This window comes from Cannabis sativa, chromosome 4, assembly GCF_029168945.1.
Source record: "Cannabis sativa cultivar Pink pepper isolate KNU-18-1 chromosome 4, ASM2916894v1, whole genome shotgun sequence".
NCBI classification, from domain to species: domain Eukaryota; kingdom Viridiplantae; phylum Streptophyta; class Magnoliopsida; order Rosales; family Cannabaceae; genus Cannabis; species Cannabis sativa.
In genome coordinates, this window is record NC_083604.1 from 66,315,095 (window position 1) to 66,326,521 (window position 11,427).

The window sequence follows — 11,427 nt, forward strand, 5'->3', positions numbered from 1 at the left end:
TTATTAATCAAACACGGGATGTGGCCGCAATGACTGGGCGACTTTGTACAAGTTTTTAACAAAAAATACTACAGTGAAGCAATACGCTCAGCTAGAGTTAATGAGTTCACGAACCTGAGGCAGGGTAAGTCTACAGTTACAGAGTATGCTCGCCAATTTGACAGATTAGCAAAGTTTGCCACAGATCTGGTTCCTACTGAGTTTTTGAGGATTCATCGTTTTACTGAAGGGCTCGACTCCCGAATAAGTCGGGACATAGCGATGTCAGGAGTAAGGGCAACCACGTATGCTGAGGTACTGGAAAAAGCCCTAGAAGCTGAGTTGTGTGAAAGTCGTATACAGAAAGACAATACAGCAAGGTGGGAGGCCAGAAAGGCCAGTAATGGAGGTGGTGATAACAAAAGAAAGCGCCAAGTAACCAACACAACGAAGCTGACAAGAGAAACAAGATAGGGTCCAATAACTACAAAGGGAAGAAGCCATATGTGGAGTACCCCCTATGCCCAACATGTGGTCGTAAGCATCCGGGAGAATGTCGACTGAAAGGCAAGACTTGTTACAAGTGTGGGCAACCAGGCCACTATAAGAAGGACTGTCCACAAAAGGGTGATCAACTCAAGGATGACAAACTTGTCCCAGCTCGAGTATTTGCACTAACCAGAGGGGAGGCTGAGACTAGTAACACTGTGGTTGCAGGTCAGATTTCTATCTCTGGAAAACTATGTACTGTTTTATTTGATTCTGGAGCTACGCACTCATTTATTGCTTTAAAGATGATAGATAAGTTAGAACTACCGTATGTAAACTTTAGTTATAAGTTCATGACGGAGTTGCCCTCGGGCGAGGTTATGATATCATCTAGAGGAGTGCGGGATGCGCCAATAAGGATTGCAGACAAGGAACTTAGTGGAGATCTGATAGAGCTGGAGATGAGGGATTACGATCTTATCTTGGGTATGGATTGGATATCACGACATGGAGCAACAATAGACTGCCGAAAGAGGACAGTGACTTTCACCCCCGAATACGGAGAGGCATTCATATTTGAAGGAATCAAAGTCAAGTCAAGCTTACCGCTAGTTACGGCCACGAAGGCACAAAAGATGATACGTGCGGGATGTCAAGCATACTTGGCCGGCATAGTAGACAAGTCAAGAGAAACCACCCTCGAAGCCGAAAATGTCCACATAGTATGTGAATTCCAAGAAGTTTTTCCGGAAGACCTACCGGGGCTACCCCAGATAGAGAGATAGAATTTGTGATTGAGTTAGCGCCAGGCACAGCGCCAATCTCGAGGGCTCCATACCGCATGGCTCCCAATGAATTGAAGGAATTGAAGGCTCAACTACAAGATCTTTTAGACAAGGGGTTCATTAGACCAAGTTACTCACCTTGGGGTGCGCCAGTGTTGTTTGTCAAGAAGAAGGACGGTAGTATGCGGATGTGTATAGACTATCGAGAGCTGAACAAAGTGACTATAAAGAACAAGTATCCCTTGCCTCGCATCGATGATTTGTTTGATCAGTTACAAGGGGCGATCGTCTTTTCAAAGATCGACTTGAGATCTGGGTACCACCAATTGAAAGTCCGAGAGGAAGATATAGAAAAGACGGCATTTCGAACACGGTATGGGCATTATGAATTTCTAGTGATGTCATTTGGGTTAACCAATGCCCCGGCGGCCTTCATGGATTTAATGAATAGAGTATTCAAGGAATATCTTGACAAGTTTGTGGTGGTATTCATTGATGACATACTCATTTATTCAAGGACAATGGAAGAGCATGAGGAGCACTTAAGGCTAACTCTAAGTAGACTCAAAGAGCACCAATTGTACGCCAAATTCAAAAAGTGTGAGTTCTGGTTGGAGAAAGTGGCGTTTCTAGGCCATATAGTGTCCAAAGATGGGGTAGAGGTGGACCCTGCGAAAATTGAAGCAGTGAAGAGCTGGCCAAAACCAAAAACCGCAAGTGAGGTTCGGAGTTTCCTCGGACTAGCTGGATATTATAGGAGATTCGTTGAAGGGTTCTCAAAAATAGCCACACCATTGACGAATTTGACTCGAAAGCAACAAAAATTTGCATGGACAGATAAATGTGAGGAAAGCTTTAAGACATTGAAAGATAAACTCATAACAAGACTCGTCTGTGTGTTCCAACTAACAAAGACAAATTTGTAGTATATTGCGACGCATCAAAGCAAGGGCTCGAGCTGTGTGTTGATGCGAGAATGAGAAGGTGGTAGCCTATGCCTCTAGGCGGCTAAAGGAGTATGAGACAAGGTACCCAACTCATGACTTAGAGTTGGCGGCGGTGGTCTTTGCATTGAAAATGCGGAGGCACTACCTCTATGGAGAGAAGTGTGAAATATACACGGATCACAAAAGCCTAAAATACTTCTTTACGCAGAAAGAGCTCAACATGAGACAGAGGCGGTGGTTGGAACTGGTAAAAGATTACGATTGTGAGATACTGTACCATCCTGGAAAGGCTAATGTAGTGGCGGATGCACTTAGCAGACGCAACTATGCAAGCTTATCAATGTTAAGGGCATTAAAAGTGCCGTTGCAACAGGAAATCGAGAGATCTGGAATAGAGTTAGTAACAGGAAAGCTAGCTAACCTCACAATTGAATCAAATTTATTAGAGAATATCAAAGAAGAACAAGCCCAAGATGAGTTTTTAATCAAGAAGCGGGTCGAACTACAAAATGGGAAAGTCGGGGACTTCTCAGTTAATGAAGAGGGTATTCTACTATACAAGGCAAGGGTGTGTGTACCTAAGAAAGCGGAGTTGCAATCAAAAATCTTACAAGAGGCGCACACTACACCCTATTCTTTACACCCAGGATCAACCAAAATGTACAATGACCTGAAAGGTAGGTATTGGTGGCCGGGTATGAAAAATGATATAGCGAAATTTGTAGCAAAATGTCTTACACCGGCAAGTTAAGGCCGAACACCGAGACTGCGGGGCCGTTGCAATCTCTTGATATTCCCGAGTGGAAATGGGAAGATATTGCTATGGATTTTGTGACAGTGGTTACCGAAGAACAATGAAACAACAGGATTCCATCTGGGTGATTATTGACAGACTCACTAAATCAACACATTTTCTGCCGGTGCACACTAATTACAATGCTGAACAATATGCTGAATTGTATGTAAAAAAAATTGTAAGGCTACATGGAGTCCCAAAGACCATTGTATCTGATAGAGGTTCAGTTTTTACCTCTAAGTTTTGGGAAAGTGTGCAAAGTGCTTTGGGCACAAAACTGAAGTTGAGTACAGCATTCCATCCTCAAACTGATGGACAATCGGAACGAACTATTCAAATACTAGAAGACATGCTACGAGCTTGTGCGTTGGATTTTCCAGGTAACTGGAGTAACTATTTGCCGCTAATGGAGTTCTCGTACAACAATAGCTATCAATCTACAATAGGGATGGCACCCTATGAAATGTTGTATGGGAGGAAGTGTCGATCACCACTACACTGGGATGAGGTTGGCAAAAAGCGATACTTAGGCCCAGACCTAGTAAGAGAGGCCACTGAAGCGGTAGAAAAGATTCGAAATAGAATGGTAACTGCACAAAGCCGCTAGAAAAGTTATGCCGACGCAAAGAGACGGAATGTGGAATTTGCAGTGGGTGATAAAGTGTTCCTTCGAGTGTCACCTATGAAAGGGGTTATGCGTTTTGGAAAGCGAGGAAAGCTAAGTCCAAGATTTATAGGTCCTTTTGAGATATTGGACGAGTGGGACGGGTAGCTTATCGATCGGCACGCCACCGCATTAGCTGAGACGCATAATGTGTTCCATATTTCTATGCTACGAAAATACGTGTCGGATCCATCACACGTGCTGAACTATGAAAGAATGGAGCTAAAGCAGGACTTGAGTTATGAAGTGCGACCAGTTCGCATTATAGAGAGAGGAACGAAGGAGTTAAGGTCCAAAAGTATTCCTCTAGTAAAAGTTCTGTGGAGCAACCGTTCAGAAAGGGAGGCAACGTGGGAAATGGAGGGAGACATGAAAGAACAATACTCTGAACTTTTTGGTAAGTCTAATTTTGAGGACAAAACTTCCTTTAAGGAGGATAGAATGTAATATCCAGTATAAGTATATTATTATTTGGTATATTATTCTGTGTTATAATATTTTATTGTTGCACTAAATAAAATATGAATATTATTAGTATTTGCTAAGTACAATTATATAGTTAATTAGATTAAGTATTAATTTATATTAATTATATTAGAGAATAAGTTATTAGTAAATAGTTGTATTATTAAGTGATATTTGTTATACATGTAATAGGAATATAGATAAAAATTAGTATACTATTTTATACGTATAGATTTATTAAATAAATAAGACTAGTAGTATTTATAATAGGAATATATATATATTTTGTATAAGCTTGATAATAAAATATATATATATATATTTATAAAGGCTATAGTAATAGATGAATAGAGAGAGGGTCACGTGAGAGTGAGAGAAGAATGAGGAAGTTAGTTTAGGATATTTGACTTAGTTGAATTTAAATTTAAATTATGAGGAATTTTATATTAGTAATTAATCAATATTTTATTCCTTAAAAAAATAAAAGGTATAGCTGAGTTTAAATTTTAAATTCCTAGATTTTCTCTAATCAGTTGAATATATACGATATGGTTTTACCATTCAATGAAACGATGAACACAAACTTCATTCTCTACTTCTTTCTCTCCACTTAGATAATTCCTAAATCTCTCATAGCCTCTATCACACCAAATTACAGCATAGCATAAATTGAAGCCTCTATCACAATATTCAATTTCTAAGGTAAAAACTTTTACTGTCTCTTAATGTTAGGGTTGGATGTAGGTTTTTCGTAAGTATGTTTTATTTTCGTTTTCAGAGAAATAGGTTTTCATAAAACTGCCATATCTCTCTCCTCGTATGTCCGTTTTCAGTGATCTAGGTACCGTTTTAAAGATAATTTAATGTTCTACATTTTTCATGAAGAAACTATTTCCTAATTTTGATTATTTCGATGTCAAAAAATTCATGTTTTACACTGACTTTCGAATTACAGTTTTTTTAAATTTTTTTTCGATATTGCCTTAGTAAAAGTGTCATATCTCTCTCGATATCTATTATTTTCAAGCGATTCTTGTACTGTTAGAAAGATAATTCAATAATCCATATTTTCTGTGAAGAAACCTTTCCCTAATTAGGAGTTCTTACCAGTCAAAAGTTAGTATCTTTACTCGGTTATGATATTTCGTTTTAAGTTTTGTTTCAGAAAAAGTATCTTCAGTAAAAATTCAATATCTCTCTCACTTTTGATCCATTTTAAAAGATATTTATCTCTTTTTAAAGCTTAGAAAAATAGCTACATTTTTTATGAAGAAAGTATTGTCTAGATCGAGGTGTAACTATTTTTAAAACTTTTATTTTTGGACTGTATTCAGAAATCGGCATGATCCAGGATTTTGAAGAAACTGTTTTGAGAAAACATGCATAACTCCTAGGTTATAGCTCCGATTTTGATGATCTTTATACCGTTAGAAAGGTCTTTCAATTAACTAAAAACTTTGTGAACAGTAGGACTTCTAATTCAAACGTTTTATAAGTCAAATTCTAGGCTAAAGTTGCTGTACAGTAAGAGTAATAAATATATTGAGTTTATCGGTGGACTAAGGGTTTCACTAATTGTTATAGGGCCTAGAAGGTATCGTAGGAGTTAATTACAGCGGAGTTGAGGTAAGGAAAAAATAATTATACTTTATACTTGCTTTTTATATGGTTTGAGTATCTAGTATAACTGCTTGAATAAATTGTATTGAAACTGTGGAATGTGATAGTTTCGGTGAAATAGTGTTTTATCGATGAATTGTATATGGCTGTTTAATCATGTTCCAGGTACTTGGAAGTGGTTGGAAACCACACATGTATGGTGATGTGGTAAGTGAGGCAGTGTACGTAAGGGTGCACTGGTTATTGGTACTGCGTTCTGGTTAAGAACGTAAGACACTCCAGATTTATATGGAAGCTGGAGTGTGATTGTGAGTGTGAGTGTGTGGTATTTCAGTATTTGTGTGGCTGCCTCTATTTATACTTATGATTAGGTTGTTGTATGTTTGATGTATATGTTTGTGCTATGATGTGTGAATGCTGGTACATAGTATTTTGTTTTTCCTTACTGGGCTTTGCAGCTCACCCCTTATTTACCCCCTATGTGCAGATAAGTAAGCCTGTAAGTTTTCGGTGACAAGTTGAGTCTGGGCAGCATGGGGTGTATCTCGTGTGATCATGTAACTGCGTGTGGTCTTGGCCATCTTCCGCTGAAAGTTTTTTTTTTAATTTATTAAACTTATCGAGGATGTTGTCGTTTAAATTTTCTATTACTTTTCCCTAAGTGGTAATACTTTATTTTCAACTGGGTACCCATGTTTTGAAAATTGTTATTTTTTTTAATAAAGGCAACATTAGTATCTTAACGCCAGTTTATTTATGGCATCTTATTTTACGTAAGTAAGGGCGTTACAGGAAAATAAGGTATAACATAACCATTGGTACAGCCAGATTTGCAGAATGATTGTCAAAGAAGGATTATCCATAGAGGCCTTCATAGGTAAATTTTTCTTCTTCTTTTGAATTTTATTATCATTATTATATTTTGGTGTACTTTTAATGTGTTTTTTTTTTGGCTTATTATCATTATTATATTGAGAATATAGAGGTCATCCATATTGACAAATTTATAATTGATTATGTCATTTGCTTTATGTTAGATACCGCCTATACAGTAGACTCAATATACACAAAAGTGATGTTACTTGGGTTTATTAAATTCACAGTTCAATTCTGCAACCATATTCAATTCATATCATATTAGTACGTAGAACTCACATTTACATGGATGAGGATGTTTATATACAATAAATATCTTTATTCTGCCATTATTTCCTTCTCCTTTACATCACATTGTGATTACATGAAATGCCTCTCTCTCTATCTTTACAGGGATTAACTCATTTTGATGAGATTCTACAAGAAACAAATGGTTTCATTCTCTCTCGTGGAAATTTGGGGATAGTTTGCCACCAGAAAAGGTCAGCTTTTTTGTTATACTATGTGGGTTTTGAGAAGAACATATTTTTGGATATTGCTTCCCTTTTCATAAATTAGTACAATCAACAATTATTTTAATGTTTGATCAGGTCACATAATATTTTGGACCTTTTTGGAAAAATAATTCCTCAATACTTAAAATTTAATTTCTTGTACATGGATTTGTTTTAAATGAAAATAATTTCAAGCTACAGCAGATTGTACATTTTAATTTATATTTATCTTCAGAATCTTTTGGTTAAGTGGGAAACCATGAAACTCTCTTTCTTAAAATAATATAATAAGAGTTTTTATTTGAACAATACTAAATTCAGGATGAATATAGAAAAATATCTCCAAATAATATGAAAAGCAAATTTGGACTTACAATAAATTTTACATGGTCAAGATATCTAATCTCTAAAAATAAATTGTGTGCTTAGTGATTCTGATTGAGTACTCATATATGTGCAGCAATATGTAAAGATGAATATTCATGATTTGAAATATCAACAATCAATGCTGACAAATCCCTACTTTTAGTATCACAAAGCAAATATCGTGTTAAGTAGATTGAAAAGGCTGGTGAGTCTGATTGTTATTCTTATTTATCTTGGTGCTCCAGTATAATATTAGTGTTTATTGTGAACACATTTAGTTTATTTGGTACTTTATTTTTCATATATAGTGTGTTGATTATACTTTGGTGAACTTTATTCCATCTTTAGTAACTTTTACCTTAGCTAATCCCTTATAATTTGTATAATGTTTCTCTTAGCATTTTAATTTATTTTCTAATATTTAATGCATCATTCTGTAAAATTTTGTATTAGGATTTTTGATTAAATGGCTTATCATTTTTCTTTTTGTTGAAGTTGGGGAAGGTATGTGTATCATTATTCATGTTGTTTTCTATTTCTATGTAAAATTTATTGCTTTGAAATTTCATGTAAAAGAGCTTTATTGCTATCATCATTTTCAGTTTAGTTATTAACTTTAAGGTAAATGCTAGAGCCATCTTCTCTTTTAGCTTTTCTTTTTTAAATACTAATACTAGAAGCAATTTCTGTTATATTCTTTGTGCACTGAGCAAGCTTTTAAATCCTAAAAGAAGTATACTGTGGTGGTAATCTTGAAACAATGATAAGGATATTTAAAAGTCAATCAGTACTTCAGTCTCCAATCCTGAAGCCCTTTTATCAGTTAAAATTGATAGATTGGATGGAAGTGAATTGAACAAATAAATAATAATTCAAAATTTCAAATCAAGAAAATTAAAAGTTTAGATTTATAATTTTTACAAATATAAAAAACTTAAATAGATCTATCTACCATTGTTGTTGCCATTGCTTAGTTACTGAATTCTTAAACAAAAACCACTAAAACTTATATAAAATTAATATTTACGTGGTTCGCCACGTAACTCTCATCTAGTAATTTATAATATGTGTAAACTCACTTAATTTATAGAAGTAACATAATTGTACATTAATTTAAATTGAAAAGTATGATCTATCCTATAATAATTTAATAAGTAGTGCACATACATATGAATTGTAAGTAATGCACATACGCACATGAGTATTAGTTATATGCCATTTTTATTTTTTTGTAATTTTGACAATTATTATTCTTTATGAGTATTAATACTTAGTAATTTATAATAATATTAATGATAAAAAATTGAGATAAAAAAAAAAGTGAAATAGTTTTAAGATTGTTATTGGCAATATAATTATTACTCAAGGTTTGACAAACTTACAAAATTACTATTTTATATATATAACAATATTAACCTAATATTATGGATATTATCATTTTCATCAAATAATATAGTAATTCTATAGTCCTTGAGAGTTTTCTAATTAATTATAAATTTATTAATATTTATTTATTAACTAAACCACTATCATATAAATAGAAAAAAGTGGTATAATATATAAAGAAAAGCATTTTAGAGTTTATGTGGCATGTTTTTTTTTTTTTAATTTATCTATGTTATAATTATTTTAAATAATTTTAATTTTTAAGATTTATTAATAATTAATAAAAAAATGATGATATAATATTTTCTTTTTCTAACTCCCACTCATAAATATATACATTATGGTAGTGTTTTATAATTTTATAACTCCCACACATAAATATATGCATTATTATGTATCTATTATACTATATCTTTTTATATTCTCATAATATTTGCTTAAAAATAAATTAAATGTTGGACTCTTTATATTATTGTTCATGTATATGTATATATACTAACAATAATCATTATTGGCCAACTATTTTAGAGTTATAAAGTTTTGTACTAAAGAACTTAATACTCTTAAGGCTATTTTTTCTCTTTCGCTAATTGATACTCTAATTGCTATTGTGATATTTTTCTCACATTTCTTCTCATCTCTAATCTAGATCCGCTGCAATCTCTATCATCACTACATATGTTCAACCTAAATCATAATAATGTTGATCAAGTTGGTTTTTTAATGAAAAATTATTGCCATGAAACTACTGAAAGTATGGATATGCTTATTGTAAATTTATATATTTTACTTAAATATGTTTGGGTTTATAGTTGTACCATCTGAAGAAAAAAAAAGTTTGGGCGTCTTAATCAAGGCCTTCTTCTTCTTTCTTTTCAAATATTTATGTGTAAGTTTTAATTAATTATCTTTTTGATTAACAACATCTAATAATAATTAAATGAAATAAGAAAAAAAAAATTAAGGTAATAGAATAGGAATTAACAAATTATTATATTTTCATTAAAAAAAAGCAAATGATCATGGTTTATAATATTTTACTTATATAGTATACATATTAATAACTACTTAAATTATGAATTTTTGAAATAAAAAATACAATAAAAAAAAATCATAATAAATTATATTTTTTAAATAATAATAACGATAATATTTATCACAAAATTTTTATCTTTTTATATATTTTAAAAATAACAAACTATGAGTTTAATTTAAAAAAAAAAATAGCAAACTATGTTTTTAAATTTAATACAATTAATTTATTTATAATACATACATACATAAAAATATATTATATTTTAGATTGTATCACTCACTAAAAAAGTAAAATATATATAAAAAAAATTAGAAATATTTGACAATACCGCGCGAAGCGCGGCTTAGTTCCCTAGTGTAATATATAGAGAATTACATCTACAGATAATAAAACTAGTAACTGATTTTTGGAAGAGCAAAAATCATAACTTTTTTGTAACTCTTCATCACAATTATTTCAAAGTGTGCAATTAAGAAAAATATTACACAAATTAATGTAGGATCAAAGCTATTAACATATAGCTTTTAGAGGAGGTTATTATTACACTCATTTAAATGATTAAATTGTGGTAGAAAAAATTAGAAATTAAGAGAGGTCAAAAAAGAGTTACAAAAAATTCCATAATTTGTTGTGTTGAAAACATGTCATCTCGCGTAGGTGGAAAACTCTCTTTTCGACATGAAAATAGTATGTTGCTTATTGTTTTGAGTTGTAATATTCTCTTCATTTTCTTTTTCTCTATTTATGTGTAACTTTTATTTAGTATCGTAACATTATTTATTCTCTTTTATTATTCTTGTATTATTTTGCATAGAATATATTTGTTGGTTTTATTATTTCTATTGAACAACTTTTTCCAACAATTACCGAATAATATAAAATAATATAAAGTAGAAGAGAAGAAAGAAGAAGAAGATGAAGAGAGAAAGAGAAAGTGAATGAGAATTTCTGAGTTGTTTATTCCAATGGGGTGAACCCCTATTTATACAAATACAAGAGTGAGATATTAAGAAACTAAGAAAAAGGGAAACTAAGGAAAAGAGGAATGTTGATTACAATTCATGGTAATAAATAAAAGATTTGGACATCCACATAATTATTAATATTTATAACACTCCCCCTTGGATGTCCATAATATAACTGCCTTATTAAAAATCTTGCTGAAAACTTGATCAAAGGAAAAAGAGTATAGTGTAAACTAACTCCCCCTCATTTAGGCATTTGTGGAGATCTTCTAATCGACGAATTTCGATCTTGTCTGCCGTCTTCTTAAATGTTGATGTTGGTAATAACTTTGTGAATAAGTTTGTAAGATTGACACTTGATTGAATATGTTGAACACCAATATGCATTTTCTTGAAGCGTATAAAGAAGAATTTCATGAAATGTGTTCTAACTCTATCTCCTTCAATGTACCTCCTTTTAGTTGAACGATGCAAGCAGTATTATCCATAGAGAATTGCTTGGGTTGATACTTCTTTATTGAGTGCAATCCATATGTTTCCCGAATATGCTATGTCAATG

The 11,427-nt window shown here is 32.6% G+C and overlaps 1 long non-coding RNA gene across 1 annotated transcript; it reads left to right on the top strand.

Moving 5' to 3' along the window:
* Positions 1 to 4,408: 4,408 nt before the first annotated feature.
* LOC133037312 (uncharacterized) lies at positions 4,409 to 6,531 on the top strand. The gene is made up of 3 exons (XR_009687425.1): positions 4,409 to 4,827; positions 5,710 to 5,751; positions 6,233 to 6,531. It is a non-coding gene; the product is annotated as an uncharacterized LOC133037312 (long non-coding RNA).
* The last annotated feature ends 4,896 nt before the right edge of the window (positions 6,532 to 11,427 follow it).